The sequence below is a fragment of the Macaca thibetana genome, chromosome X (genome assembly GCF_024542745.1).
Source record: "Macaca thibetana thibetana isolate TM-01 chromosome X, ASM2454274v1, whole genome shotgun sequence".
Lineage (NCBI taxonomy): Eukaryota > Metazoa > Chordata > Mammalia > Primates > Cercopithecidae > Macaca > Macaca thibetana.
This window is the reverse complement of record NC_065598.1, coordinates 3,163,800-3,176,631: the sequence shown is the minus strand read 5'-3', so window position 1 is coordinate 3,176,631 and position 12,832 is coordinate 3,163,800. Positions and strand designations below refer to the sequence as shown.

General features: G+C 45.6%; 1 protein-coding gene across 4 annotated transcripts in view; it reads left to right on the top strand.

The window, feature by feature from the left end:
• Nucleotides 1–12,832, top strand: part of LOC126946414 (cAMP-dependent protein kinase catalytic subunit PRKX) — a 219,727-nt gene that overhangs the window by 25,859 nt on the left and 181,036 nt on the right. The window lies entirely within an intron of this gene.

Below are 12,832 nucleotides of genomic sequence, written 5' to 3'. Positions count from 1 at the left end.
CAAGGTTCCTTAAGCATCACAGTTTAAGGAAAGAAATGCAGATTATTTAAAATATGTGGGGTGAATGTGCAGGGTGATGATGGACAATGCATGTGTTTAATTCAGGGACTGTTGTATCAGCTGTTTTTGAACCTTAGGAATTCCTTTTTTTTTTTTTTTTTTGAGACGGAGTCTCGCTCTGTCGCCCAGGCTGGAGTGCAGTGATGCGATCTTGGTTCACTGCAAGCTCCGCCTCCCGGGTTCACGCCATTCTCCTGCCTCAGCCTCCCGAGTAGCTGGGACTACAGGCGCCCGCCACAACGCCCCGCTATCTGTTTTTTTTTTTTTTTTTTTTGTAGTTTTAGTAGAGACGGGGTTTCACTGTGTTAGCCAGGATGGTCTCGATCTCCTGACCTCATGATCCGCCCGCCTCGGCCTCCCAAAGTGCTGGGATTACAGGTGTGAGCCACCACGCCCGGCCAGGAATTCTTATAGTTGACTGGCATTTACAATTTATTAAGGGACTTACCTTTTAAGTGTATAATCCTGAAAACATCTAAAAAATGAGTGATTTTTGTTATCCAAGTTACTTTGACATCAGCCATTTGCTGTCCCACCCACATAATTTCCCATTATGTTACCTTATTATTGGCTTAGTTAATATGCTTACTAAAGACCTGTATGTGACTTCTCCCATTAAAAGTAAGTGAAGTCTGGGCGCAGTGGCTCATGCCTGTGATCCCAGCACTTTGGGAGACTGAGGTGGGAGGATCCCTTGACTTTGAGACCAGCCTGGGAGAAAAAGTGAGATCTCAAAAACAAAATTAGCCAGACATGGTGGTGCATGCCTGTAGTACCAGCTACTTGGCAGGCTGAGGTGGGCTGATGACTTGAACCCAGGAGTTTATGCTGCAGTGAGCCGAGATTGCATCACTGCACTCCAGTCTGCGGGACAGAGTGAGACCTGTCTGTAAAAAAAAAAAAATTAATTAATTAAAAATAAATAAATAAAAGTCCAAATGGAGATGGTTGGTGGTGTTGTTTGGATGACGTTGTGAATGTATTTAGCACCGTTAATCTATATACTTAAAAATGGTTAAGATGGTAAATTTTATGTTGTGTGTATTTTACCATAATTAAGAAATAGATTTGGTAGGGCGCTATGGCTCACGCCTGTGATCCCAGCACTTTGGGAAGCTGAGGTGGGTGGATCACCTCAGGTCAGGAGTTGGAGACCAGCCTGGCCAACATGGTGAAACCCTGTGTCTACTAAAAATACAAAAATTAGCTGGGCGGAGTGGCAGGCACCTGTAATCCCAGCTACTCTGGAGGCTGAGGCAGGAAAATTGCTTGAACCCAGGAGGCGGAGGTTGCAGTGAGCTGAGATTGCGCCACTGTACTCCAGCCTGGGTGACAGAATGAGACTCTGTCTCACAAAAAAAAAAAAAAAAAAAGGGTTTAAAACAAAGTAAGTATATTCAAGGCCAGGTGTAGTGGCTCACACTTGCAATTCTAGCACTTTGGGGTGCTGAGGTGGAGGATTGCTTGAAGCCAGGAGTTCAAGACCAGCCTGGTCAACAGAGAACAGAGTGAGACCACGTCTCAAAAAAAAAAAAAAAAAAAAAAAAAAAAGATTAACTTTCATTCTGGGATCGTAAGTAGAGACATTGTTTCCCAGACCTGGTACAGATGGAACCTGCCTATATGTCTTCAATGGACATCTTAAGACTTATGTTTTGGACGTATCAGACCTTTGGAATAAAGGAGCTGAGTTGGGAGTGCAGACTCCTCTTCTTCTCCATTTCCCTGTGGCGGGAGATTTTGCTCCCAGCCCCCACTAACTGGTGTGAGATCCTTGATTCGCAAGGCGAGCTGTGCTGTTCAGCCCACAGGTCCTCAGGAATGTCTATATTCAGTGCCACGCAGAATAGTAAGAAGAAACACATGCCACCTCTGTTTCTATGGAGCTTACTTTTTGTTGTTGAGAGGGGGTCTTGCTCTGCCGCCCAGGCTGGAGTGCAGTGGTGCGGTCATGGCACTCATTGCAACCTCTACCTCCTGGGCTCAAGAGATCCTCCCTGCTCAGCCTCCTGCGTAGCTGGGACCACAGATGTGTGCCACCATGCCCAGCTAGTTTTTAAATTTTTTGTAGAGACAGAGTTTCGCCATGTTGCCTAGGCTGGTCTTGAACGCCTGGACTCCAGTGATCCACCTGCGTTGGCCTCCCAAAGTTCTGGGATTACAGACATGCGCCACCGAGCCTGGTCTTGCTTACTTTTTCTTTTTCTGTTTTTTTTTTTTTTTTTTTTTTTTTAATTCCTCTTAGCCTATCTTGGGGGAGGCGGGTCAGTGTTATTCAGGTGTACATACAGCAAAATCACCCATTTTAAGTGTACACTGGGAGGAGTCCTTGCCAAATGGATAGGGCTGGGTAACCACCACCACATGGGACATTTGGGAAGCTGATGTTTGAATGTTTTCACACTTATGGATGCATTCATTTACTATGTTTATTATTCTGTGTGATATGCTTTCTGTGTGTTATTTCACTTAAACCCAGTGGGCGTAAAGATTATGGTCCCTATTTTGTAGATGAAGTTTAGAGGGGTTAGGGGGCTTGTCAAGGTAACGCAGCTTTTAACCATGATGGGATGACACCTCTTAAATGAGGCTTAATAGTGAGATGGCTGAGGAAGGAAAAAAATAGGAAGGAGAGAAAGAGAGAAGGAGGGAAGGAGGAAAGTAGGGAGAAGGAAGGAAAGGAGAGAGAAGGAAGAGAGAAAGGTGGAAGGAAAGAAGAGGAAGGAAAGAAGGCAGAAAAGAAGGATGGAAAGAAGGAATGAAAGGAGAGAGATGAAAGAAGGAGGGAAGGGCTGAAGAAATAGGTCTCCTGTTCAGGTGGGTTTATTCCCAAAAAGGACCCAAGATGGAAAGTGTGTATATAAGAACTGTTTTAGGCCAGATGTTGTGGCTCATGCCTGTCATCCCAGCACTTTGAGAGGCTGAGGCAGGAGTTCGAGATCACTTGGGGTCAGGAGTTCGAGACCAGCCTGGTCAACATGGTTAAACCCCATCTCTACTAAAAATACAAAATTCGCTGGCTGTGGTGGCGCATGCTTGTAATCCCAGCTACTTGGGAGGCTGAGGATGGAGGATCGCTTGAATCCAGGAGGTGGAGGTTGCAGCGAGCTGTGATCGTGCCACTGCACTCCAGTCTGGGCCACAGAGCAGGACTCCATCTCACAAAGTAGAAATAAATAGAAAATAAATAAAAACAGAGATGAGGACACAGACACACACAGAGGATGACCCTGTGAGGACACAGGGAGAAGATGGCATCGACAAGCCCAGGAGAGGGGCCTCAGGAGGAACCAGCCTTGCGCACACCTGGGTCTCCGACTTCCAGCCTCCGGGCCTGTGGGAGAAGTTCTCTTTAAGTCCCCCAGTCTGTGTTATGTTATTACAGTAGTTCTAGCAAAGTACTTTATTTACATAGAAGTCTGCCAGAATTATGAGCCCTGAAACCCTTTCCCAGGATGAACCGAGGTCAGAGTGTAATTAATAGGTACTTTTTTTTCATTTACTTTTAGCCACTGGCTTTTTTTTTCAACAAAGAGTAGCGAATACTGCAGAAGCTGAATGAGATGACAGCTTAAGTGAGATCTTTATGCACCTCAGAATATTTATACTGATTAAAAGAAATAACCAACACTTGGTAGAGGGGAAGATTGAGACCCAGAAAGTAATCTCTCCCTGTGACCACTCCCACCAAATTCTTGCTTAACTACCTTGTTGTTTTTTGTTTGTTTTTGCTTTTTTGAGACAGAGTCTCGCTCTGTTGCCCAGGCTGGAGTGCAGTGGCGCAATCTTGGCTCGCTGCAACCTCCACCTCCCAGGTTCAAGCGATTCTCCTGTCTCAGCCTCCTGAGTAGCTGGGAATACAGGTGCACGCCACCACACCTGGCTAATTTTTGTATTTTTAGTAGAGATGGGTTTTACCATGTTGGTCAGGCTGATCTTGAACTCCTGACCTTGTGATCCACCTGCCTCGACCTCTCAAAGTGCTGGGATTACAGATGTGAGCCACTGCGCCCGGCCAACTACCTTGTTTTTATTGGATGAAGATGTGGTTCTTACCTCAGTAAAGATTATGAAGGGATTTATATACAAATGACTAAAATATCAGTTGTTAGTTTCCTATTTGTTTTTGTTGTTGTTTTTTTGTTTTGAGACAGGGACTTGCTGTGTTGCCCAGGCTGGAATGCAGTGATGCGATCATAGCTCACTGCAGCCTCGGCCTCCCAGGCTCAGGCAGTCCTCCCACCTCAGCCTCCCAAGTAGCTGGGACTACGGCTGTGCACCACCACACCTGGGTAATTTTTTATGTTTATTTTTATAGCTGGCATCTCGCTGTGTTGCCCAGGCGGGTCTTGAACTCCTGGCCTCAAGTGATCCCACCATCTTGGCCTCCCAAAGTGCTGGAATTACAAGCGTGAACCGCCCCGCCCAGCCTAGTTTACAATTTGAACTTGGTTTTTCATCTCGGCTCCTTTGAAGACTTCTGTCTTCTCCCATGTTTGGGGCGGCTCTGCCTTGTGGACATTCCTTAGCGATCGGCCTGGGAAGGCTCAGACATGTCTAGGCTGCCTTCGTAGGAATAGGGATTAGTAGCTCCTTAGCCCCTTTCTTTCCTGGGTTGTTGCTGTTTGCTGAGGTCTGCACAGTTCAGACCACCCTGGAAGCCTCTGTCAGGTTCTCAGAGACAGTGGAATTATACCTTTGACTCTGAGCTCGCAGCATTGCTAGGGAATGTACTTGGCTGAATTTGGCACTGATTGGTTGAATTTGTACCCCCTGGGCGTATTTGCTTTGGTAACAGATACCACAGACTGGGTGCCTTGAAATAACAGAAGTTAATTGTCTCACAATCCTGGAGACCACAAATCTAAAGTCCAGATGCGGGCAGGGCTGCGCTCCCTCTGGAGCCTCTAGGGGAGGCTCCTTCCTGTCCCTCCCAGCTCCTGGGGGCGCCAGGCGTCCCTGGGCTTGTGGCTGTGATGTGGTCTCTGCCTCCGTCACCACATGGCCTTCTCCTCTGTGTTTGTGTCTTCTCTTCTGTCTCTTACAGGAACACCTGTCATTGTGTTCAGGGTCCACTCCAATCTTAGATGACCTCACCTACCTTGAGATCCTTGACTTAATTACATCTGCAAAGACGCTTTTTCCAAATGAGGTCTCATTTACAGGTTCTGTGGGTCAGGACATGACATATCTTTCTGGGAGACCATAGTTCAGTCCACTACAATTGTATCCAGTTCTTTCTGGAGGCTCCAGGGGAGGCTCCTTCCTGCCTCTCCCAGCTCCGGGGGGCTCCAAGTGTCCCTGGGCTTGTGGCTGCATCACTGTACTCTCTGCCTCTTTCTCCACGTGGCCTTCCCTCTGCGTCTGTGTCTCCTTATTAGTTCACCACTCATATTGGACTGCCTTTAGGATGACTTCACCTTAATGTATATATTTTTTTATTTCATTTTTTAAAAAAGTGGAGATGAGGTCTTGCTGTGTTGCCCAGGCTGGTCTCAAACTCCTGTGCTGGGATTACAGGTGTGAGCCACTGTGCCCAGCCTTTGTGTGTATCTTAATTACATCTGCAAAGACCCTATTTCCAAATAAGGTCCCATTCACAGGTACCAAGGATTAGGACGTCAATGTGGCTTTTCCAGGGCACCCAATTCAACCTACACAAAGTGGGGAGAGGGGAGATTGGCTGTATTTAGGTGACGCATGAAAGGCTGAGCTAGCTGTGGGGTGTTGCTCTTGCAGCACAGAGGAAGAACTGGGCTCAGATGGTGTCAGCTGTTAGTGTCTGAGATCGTCCGTGAATCTACTCTCAGGAGTGTGCTGTAGCGAGACACAGTCCTTCTCTGTACCCTCCTGACCCCGTCCCATCTACCCACGGACCCCAAGGGAAAGTACTCAGGGTTGGTTGGTTTCTTTTCCCTTTTGTGACCGCGTGAAATTCCATGTCACATTCCCTGTGTTTATTCCATACAGATCTGCTGAAGTGTTTTGAGTTCTAGCAAAATTTAAAAATATAACCAAAAGAAACTTAAATCCATGTCTCTCCTCTTTCTGGGCACTTTAGTATGAATGGGCTTCGTGATGATTAACACGGTGGCCTGCTGTCTTCCCTTCTGTCTCTGCTGGCCATCTCTTTCCTTCCCTCCGAAGTCACAGGCAAGAGGGATTTCGGGTTTGCTGGACTTAAGGAAGAGAGGAAAAGACCATCTCTTTTCACAGTGAGAAATGTGTTTTCTGCTTTCTCATACCTCACTTTGTACATTTAAAAAATTATTTATTTCTCTTTAGATTTTTGAACCAAGAGAGATATATTTATTATTATTTTTATATTTTTTTGAGACAAAATGTCCCTCTGTTGCCCAGGCTGCAGTGCAATGGTGCGATCTCAGCTCTCTGCAACCTCCTGCTCCCCGGTTCAAGACATTCTCGTGCCTTTGGAGTAGCTGGGATTACAGGTACCCGCCACCACGCTTGGCTAATTTTTTTGTATTTTTAGTAGAGACTGGGGTCTCACTGTGTTGCCCAGGCTGATCTCAAGCTCCTGGGCTCAAGCAATCCTCCCATGTTGGTCTCCCAAAGCACTGGGATTATAGGTGTGAGCTACTGTGCCTGGCCTCTTTATTTTCTAAATAGAGACAGGGTCTCGCTATGTTGCCCTGGCTGGTCTCAACCTCCTGGACTCAAGCAATCCTCCTGCCTCGGCCTCTTGAGCGACTGGGACTCCAGGTGCACACTACCATGCCTGGCTAATTTTTGTATTTTTTTTGTAGAGATAGGGGTCTCACCATGTTGCCCAGGCTAGTCTGGAATTCCTGGGCTCAAACAGTCCTCTTACCTCAGCCTCCCAGTGTGCTGGGATTACAGGTGTGCACCACTGTGCCTGGCCTTATTTATTATTTATTTATTTATTTATTTATGGAGGCAGGGTTTCACTCTGTTGCCCAGACTGCAGTGCAGTGGCAACCATAGCTCACTGCAGCCTCGACCTACCGGGCTCAAGCGATCCTCCCACTTCAGCCTCCCCAGTAGCTGGGACTATAGGAGTGCACCATGACTCCTGGCTGATTTCTTTTAACGGAGATGAGATATCTTTGTTTTTGTAGGCAAGGGGCTCTCGCTGTGTTGCCCAAGCTGGTCAAGACCTCCTGGCCTCAAGATATCCTCTTGCCTCGGCCTCCCAAAGTGTTGGGATTACAGTTGTGAGCTACGGTGCCCGGCTATAGCTTCTCCCTGCTCCCCCAGCCCCCAGTTGTGAGTCTTCACTAACAAGGGAATCTTTCAGCTTTTTCCATGGTCATGGTGATTCACCTAATATTTTAGTTCTGCTGAGTTGTGTAAACATTCGGGATAAAGGCTCTCATTTTTGGTGACCGTCGTGTGTATGTGTATGTTTGCAGTTACACATGCCTGTATTTGGAGGGAGCTCGGAAGATGCCCATGGCATTTTTCTGAGAAAGTTGAAGTTGATGATGTTCGCTCGTTATTCGAGTGTGGAGATCGTCTCTCTCCTTCTTCCCATCCCTCCAGACAGAAAGCTGGGATGTGGCCAGGTGCGGTGGCTCATGCCTGTACTCCTAGCACTTTGGGAGGCCAAGGCGAGTGGATCACTTGAGGTCAGGAGTTCGAGACCAGCCTGGCCAACATGGTGAAACCCTGTCACTACTAAAAATACAAAAATTAGCCAGGCGTGGTGGCGGGTGCCTGTAATCCCAGCTACTTCGGAGGCTGAGGCAGGAGAATCGCTTGAACCCAGGAGGCAGAGGTTGCAGTGAACCGAGATTGCGCCAGTGCACTCCAGCCTGGGCGACAGAGTGAGACTCTGTAACAACAACAACAACAACGACAACAGGCCAGGACAACAACAACAACAACAACAACAACAACAACGACAACAGGCCAGGATGTGTTTGTGTGTGAGTTGGACCCAAGGGCTTGGAAAGGATGGATGGGGTAGGGGACGAGGGATAGATGGATGAGGGAATGCAGAGAGAGTGGTCACACTGTCACACTGTCAGAGGCTTTCACAAAGCAGGACGTTCTCCAGTGGGAGAGAGGAGACCCGAGTCCACCCCTCATTAATGTTTACAGATCAGAATTGCGCACACAGAATGGCCCATAAATCTGACCCAGCTTCCGTGTCTGGCACTTGGCTGGAGAAACAACTCTTTGAATGTTGGAGGAAAAGCCCACTGCATTGCACCTGCTGTAAAAAGGCTGTGCCCACCTTAAAAGTAGCCACACCTTCCCGAGATTGTCATGGTCCTTCTAAGTCTCTGAAATGTATAGATCAGGTACATTTGGGAATTTGGGGATTTTTCTAAATTTGGGATGAGAATGGGTGCATTCTGCATTTTAAATTATACAACACCCTCAGCAGAGTCTGGGCTGGATGTTGTTATCAAGACGAGAATATTTCTATAGTGAAATAGGTAGATATTCACCCCCAAGGAGGATCAAGCCTGAATAGTCTAATGTTAGGCGAGGTCCAGTTTTGTGGCCAAGTGTGTTGATGAAGACACTTTGAGTATTCAGAGCCTTTAGCTTTAGCCACTGTGGCTAAGGGATTGTAGAAGCCATACTTAAGCTTTCCCCTTAAAGTTTTGACTTTAATCTCCACATTGCAGCCATGCAAAAGAACAGAATCGTGTCCTTTGCAGCAACGTGGATGCAGCTGGAGGCTACTATCCTAAACAAATTCATGCAAAAAATCGACAGCCAGATAGTGCATGTTCTCACTTATAAGTGGGATCTAAACATCGAGTACTTCATGGACACAAAGATGGGAACAATAAACACTGGGGATTCCAAAAAGGGGAAGGGAGGGAGTGGGGAAAAGACTGAAAAACTTCCTATTGGAAACTGTTTACTACTTGGGTGACGGGATCGTTAGAAGCCGAAACCTCAGCATCATGCAATATACCCACGTAACGAACCTGCACATGGACCCCCTGAATCTAAAATTAAAAGAAAAGACATAAACTCCACATCAGATTTCCCTCGTGTGTAACACTACTACTTAGCTTGGAGAGAGATGGAGGGGATCTCTAGGGTGGGGAATGGACCACTTACCTTCAAGATTTCTCTTATCAGGAAGGAAAGATCTGACCTACCTAGAAACACTTGAAAAGACTATTTTATTCTGTCTTATTGGGCAAAGCTGGGTCAGATGGCCACCCTTAGCTGCAGAGAAGGCTAAAAATAGACATTTTCTACTCAAGTGGGATAATGGTAACTGGGGAATGTGTACTGGAGAGCCTCCGAACACCAAGCAGGGAAAATCTACCAGCACCATTAAATGTTCCCTTTGTCTTCTGTGCACTTAAGCTGATAAACCTTTAACATTACAGCATGCCACTTCTGTCTGCTTTGAATAAGGTTGTTTACCGACATACTTCTGCAGTCTGATTGTGGCGTTGACGGGACTGACCACCTCTCCCAGGGTAGTGCAAAGATCCGCTGTAGTGCATAAGTAACATGTTTTGAGTTTTGTATGTTTATAACTCACACAGCTCAGAGAAAGGTTTAAAGAAGTCACAGAAGCGTGAAAAAATCTGTTGAGTCATAGCTGTTGTTCTTAAAGTAGGCATGGAGAATTCTCTCTGTTGAGGGTCAAATACAAGTGCTAAGAAGACAGAATGTTATGCAATAAACACAGCCAAGTAATAAATGGGTTCCTTGGAGTGGGTGATAGAGAAAGGTAAGTAAGGAGGAAGGAACCAGACAGAGGAAGAAAAGTCAGGGACCATATTCATTGCATTATTAGAATTTTAAGGTGTGGCAAGAATTTAATGTTTCCCAGTAATCTGTATGTTCTGTTGGAAAGAAGAGCAACAGGAGACTAAAAGGTTACTCTGTTGCCCATTTCATAGGTCCCATCCCAGGCAAAGCTTGGGTTGGATGCCAGTGTTCCTGATTCCTAATTGTGTTTTATCCAGTTGAAACATCAGTGGCCATAGTCAAACACCTAAACTGGATCAGTTCACAGTCCTCAAAGCCCTTCTCCTACTTCCTGTCTTTGACCTCATTCCACCTAATTTTGTCCACACCATGTCGTACTGTAATAAAACCTATTTTATTTCCAAATTAACTAAGAGAATATACTTTAAAAAGTGTTACTATCTCGTTGTTTACTTCTTTTTAAAAAGAAGTATTTAACACTTGTCAGCTATTGACGTTGTTTACTTCTTACACTTTTTCTTTATCTTGTAGTTCACTTTCTATTTCTGCCATAATAAAATATTCATTATCGGAGACTTCACTTAAAAGCAAAGGTTACTTCTTCTCCTCCCTTCCCAGTCTGCCCTAAGCTAGTAAATTCATCATTCGTTAGCTCATATATTTTACAACATGGGGATTTTAGTTTACAGCAAATACTCTTAAGTAAAATTGGTAGCTTAAGTACAACTTTTTCTTTTCATGTTACCATGTGCAATCAATGGCATTCCGGACTCTTGGAAGGAAGTCCATTGTATGGTTGTGGTCTTTTTTTTTTCTTCTCAAGCCAGTCAAAAATACCCAGTCACAATTTAAAAAATTATCCGCCCTTGATGGTGCATGCCTGTAGTCCCAACTATTTGGGCAGAGGTGGGAGGATCACTTGAGCCTGGCAGGTCAGCACTGCAGTGAGCTATAACTGTGCCACTGCACTCCAGCCTGGGCAACAGAGAGAGACCCTGTCTCCAAAAAAAAAAAAAAAAAAAAAAAAAAAGACAAAACAATGTAACGTGATCTACCCTCTAAGCAAATTTTCGTATATACAATTTCACTATTGTATGTGTGAGATTTTTATATACAAAAATTTCATGTATCAGTTCAGTATTGTTAACTATATGAACTGGGTGTATGGTAAATCTCCATGGTTTATTTATCTTGTTCAACTAAAACTTTGTATCCTTTGACCAATATATTTCCCCTTCCCCCTCAAGCCCTGTCCTCTGATAACTACCTCTCTACTCTCTGCTTCTATGAGTTTGACTATTTTAGATTCTGCATTAGTCCATTCTCACGCTGCTCATAAAGACATACCTGAGACTGCTTAATTTATAAAGGAAAGAGGTTTAATGGACTCACAGCTCTACATGGCTGCGGAGGTCCCACAGTCATGGTGGAAGGTAAAAGGAGGAGCAGAGTCACATCTTACATGGCAGCAGGCAAGAAGAGAGCGCGAGCAGGGGAACTCCCATTTATTAAAACATCTGATCTCGTGAGACTTATTCACTATGGGAAAAACCCACCCCCATGATTCAGTTACCTCCCACCTGGTCTCTCCCATGACTCGTGGGGATTATGGGAGCCACAATTCAAGATCAGACTTGGGTGGGGACACAGCCAAACCATGTCAGATTCCTTGTATACGTGAGATCATGCGATATTTAATATTTGTTTTTCTGTGCCTAGCTTATTTCACTGAACATAAAGGCCTCCAATTCCATCCATGTTGCCGCAAATGACAGAGTTTCCTTCTTTTTTAGGGCTGAATGGTATTCCATCGTGTATATGTACCATGTTTTCTATATCCATCTGCCCTTGGACGGACACTGAGGTGGTTTCCATGTCTTGGCTGTTGTGCATAGTGCTGCCATAAACATAGCAGTGCAGGTGTCTGGAAGATCCTGGTTTTCTTGAGTTTTGCAATCTAGCATAAAGCAGGCACAGGAGTATCAGCAAATGAATGGATAGGTAAATGGATCAATATTGATTAGTGAGCTTTGCTCGTCAACAGATGCTGGTTCCTCAGAAGGATACACTTCCAAACCGTCCTTTGTCTGAATGTCAGTTTCTGAGAAGCCTGCTCTGCTGTCTGGGGTGAATGTGATCACATAATATGGGAGGGCAGTTTTGTTTTAGTTGCTCATCTCTGTCGGAAGCTGTGGATGGGTTGTTTAAAAATATTGCTGAGGAATGACTTGCATGTCAGTAAGGGGCTGCTAACGCTGGGATCAAGGTAGATCAAAGGCAATTTAGGGATACTCTAGAAATCCTGCATCAGTCGCAGTGGCTCATGCCTGTAGTCCCAGCACTTTGGGAGGCCGAAGCAGGAGGATCGCTTGAGCCCAGGAGTTCAAGGCTAGCCTGAGCAACGTAGTGTGACCCCCTCTCTACAAAAAGTACAAAAATTAACCGGGTAGGCTGAGGCGGGAAGATTGCTTGAGCCCAAGAGGTGGAGGCTGCAGTGAGCTGTGATGGCGCCACTGCACTCCAGCTTGGGCGACAGAGCAAACTCATTTGTTCCCAACCCAAGAACATTTATGTTACGTGAAGAATATTTCAATATGTGCGTGAACACATGCACACCTTGTGAGATCAGTGTATTACAGGAAGAAGAGGAGGATGAAGAGGAAGAAGAGGAGAAGGAGGAGGAGATAGAAGGAGGAGGAACAAGCAAAGCTTGTTTGGAGATTCTGATTTTCTCTTATATCTCATTGACTATTAGATTTCTTCATTTAGATGCACCCCAGTGAGAGGAGGAAGTAGAGGAGGAGGAGATGGAGGAGGAGGAAGAAGTAGAAAAGAAAAGGAAATAGAGGAGAGGAGGAGGAGGAGGTGAAAGAGAAGGAGGAGAAGATTGAGGAAGAGAAAAAAGAGAAGGAAGAGGTAGAGGAGGGGAAGGAGGAGAAGAGAGTGTTTGGATTGAAACTGTCCCAGCAGAATACTGTAGAGCTGTTGGTTTTCTCTGGTATTTGTAGTGGTTGCCGTTGTTGTTGTTGTTTTCTGTTGTGGGCACCTACAGCGCTTCATCCCAATCCACGGCAGATTGTAGAATACGGACTCCGTG